A 2,999-nucleotide genomic window follows, 5' to 3' on the forward strand; every position below is an offset into this window, starting at 1 on the left:
CTTGTTCCAAATAGGTGCTTTAGACCACTGAGCCATCTCTCCAGCCCTCATTGAGAATTTGATTGGTAGATTGTTTTACATGTGCCAGTAGCATTAGTTACCTTTTGACAGCTTTGTTAATCTTTTTTCATGCTTGTTTTGGCCTCTTACAATTCAAAAGTAACACATGACTATACACGTAATACTGTATACAATTGTTTTCTCTTTTTATGTATTTATTTGGTAAGGAGTCTTGCTACACAGCTCAGACTTATAGTACTCCTCCTGTCTCAGCCTTCCCAAACCTTGGGATTATAGACATGCATCACCATGCCTGGTTTCAGTGGCTGGCACAGCATCTGGAACCAGAGATCAAACCCCGGTCCTTATTCTTTCCAGGCAGATGCTTGCACCCAAGCTGTCTCCCTGGCCCTGTTTTTTTGTTTTTGTTTTTGTTTTCTTGTCTTTTGATGTAGGTTTCACTATGCAGTTTTGGCTGGCCTTGAACTCACTTTGTAGCCAGGCTGCACTGAAATTTGCAGTCATCCTCCTGTCTCAGCCTCTCAAGTACTGGGATTAAAGGCATGAGCCACCATTCCCAGCCATCGTATACAGAATTTTTATAATCCTGAGACTATTATTTCTTTACCCCTACTTTGCTGAATTAAATTTTACTTGAATTCTTTTCCTTATGTCTGAATTAAATCTCTTCTCCTTAAATGTGAATTCAAGTGTCCTACCTAAATACCACTACCTCCTAGATCTTTTTTTTTTTTTTTTTTTTTTTCCAGTATGAAAGTACTTTTAATTTCTTTACTGCAGGTACAGTGGCATCCAAGTCATCAATTTCTAAGATTTCAAGTAGATCATTAGTAAATGCCTGAAATGCTGGGAAAAATTCCTTATGTTCTTCCAGTCTGTTAATAATGCTTTGAAGATCTCCCAGTCCCAATACTTGCTGAACCTGCTCATTCACATCCTCAGTAATCAGCCTACACAATTTTCCAAATGTGCTTACCAGCACACACAATGAGGATGAACTATCTAATTCTGAGAGTTCCTGGAGGTTCCTCATAGCATTGTTCATCTCTCCAAGCCTAGTATAGAGTTCGTTCATTCAGGGGAAGACTCCATTCAGAGAAGGCACATCAAATAACTTTTGGAAGTGAGAGACAGTGGCTTGCAAAGTTTGAAAGTTTGGCATGTTGCTGTCCTTTTTCTTACTTTCAACTTCTTCCAACATGGCATCTACCATAAACAACAGATTTTCAACTCTGACACCTTCATTTTCATCCTGTTTCTTCAAATTATGCCAAGGCACCAGTTTGGTAGAGAGTATTTTTTCAATGATTTATACAAATCCTTTAGGGATGTCAGTTCATCTGCCCACATTTCTATTATGGGAACAAGATGTTCAAATCTACAATCTTGAACAAAGTCTTTGTTAAAATGTTGGGGTCCTTCTTTGCTCTGTTTATAAATTATTACTGGAGCTCTTGGATTGTGAATAATTGAATTGATGGGACTGGTGAGATGGCTCAGTGGTCTAAAGCACCTACTTAGAACAAGCTTAGCAAACCACAGGGACCATGGTTCAATCCCCCAGCACCACATGCCAGCCAGCCCCGCCCCCTGGTGGGCTGAGCTACACACACACACACACATAAATAAATAAATAAAATTTAAAAAAATAATTGAATTGATACTACGTAGCACCTAAAAGTATCTCTAGTCAACTAGAACCTGCTGATGATTTTCTTTGCTGGGTTCATCTTTTTTCTCTGTGTCCTCAGTTTTTGTAATTTTATGTTTTTCTTGAGGGCTTTCTCCAGTTTCTTCACTTACTGTTTATAAAGTCTTAATTCATGTTGTGTAGGCCTGCTTTCTAAATTTTTTTGGAGGTTCAGCTTTTCACTTAAAAGTGCATCAATCTTGGAGTTTGATTCCTTGAGTTGATTCTGTAGTGACATTAGAAGGCCTTTGTAAGGTGATGAGGCATTCAGATTTCTGTAATCTTTTTCTTCTTCTGATTGACTTTCATCTTTTTTATACTGCCTTTGTGTGTGGATTTTTCTAATTGTAGATTCATAGTAGTCAGTCAAGCAAAGCAACTGTCGATCCAAGACTGTATGAGGAACTCTTTTGCAGAGATAGGCAAATACTCTGTTTTGAGTCATAATTTGTTCTTCCTCTTTTGTTAATCGACAGACATCCTTTTGCAAAGAAGTAATAGTCTGTTGCTGTTCCATTTGTTTTTTTCTTGTGATGTTGGCCTTTTGACTGTAAACTTCTATGTTTTCTTTGAAGATCTTTCATTTTATTTTGTTGCTGACAAATCATATTTAGAGATTCATCTTCTGATTCTTCAATTTTGCATTTTACACTCTCCATAATTTGTTCCAAGTCATTAGTTCGTTGTTCCTCTTGTGCAGCTCGGCTTTTTTCTAGCTGAAGTTCATTTTTAAGTTGCTGATTAGTTTCTGTGAGCTCTTATATCATGCTCTGCTGACGTTGTTTGTTCCACCCACATTCTCAAATTCTGCCTCATCCTTTGTGATGACTGTTTGTCAAAAATGATAAGAACTCTAAGTTCTGTTCTTTTGACTAGGCACAAGGGTCTTAAGCCATGCCCATTAACAGTACATTCATGGTTTCCCATTCTGCTTCCTCCTGCTGTTTTCCAATCATGAGTCTGTTTGATAATTGACTGGATTCCTGAGCCTTAGGGGCTGCTGGAGGCATAGTTTTCTCTTGCAGAATCAAAAGAGGTAGAGGTTGGCAATAAAGTAATTTGAGTTGCCTCAGTCATTGCACATTCCTCTTGCACTTCATACCTGGTCATTCAAGTTATTTCAATGAAATGATCACCCAGTGAGTCTCATGTTTAAAACTGGATCTTCATCTTCCACAGCCACTGTCTCCCCACTAGCAGCTGACCCAGGCACACTGGCTCAGAGGTTCAATCCCCGGCCTCCCCTCCTTGATCTTTTTTTATTTTATTTTATTTTATTTATTTATTT

The 2,999-nt window shown here is 38.3% G+C and overlaps 1 protein-coding gene and 1 pseudogene across 1 annotated transcript in view; one reads left to right on the forward strand and one right to left on the reverse strand.

Annotated features, from left to right (window-relative positions):
• Window positions 1-2,999, forward strand: part of Znf638 (zinc finger protein 638) — a 189,318-nt gene that overhangs the window by 153,344 nt on the left and 32,975 nt on the right. The window lies entirely within an intron of this gene.
• On the reverse strand, window positions 1,675-2,894 carry LOC111817455 (annotated as a pseudogene).

This window comes from Octodon degus, unplaced genomic scaffold, assembly GCF_000260255.1.
Source record: "Octodon degus isolate 3935 unplaced genomic scaffold, OctDeg1.0 scaffold00058, whole genome shotgun sequence".
Classification (NCBI taxonomy): Eukaryota; Metazoa; Chordata; class Mammalia; order Rodentia; family Octodontidae; genus Octodon; species Octodon degus.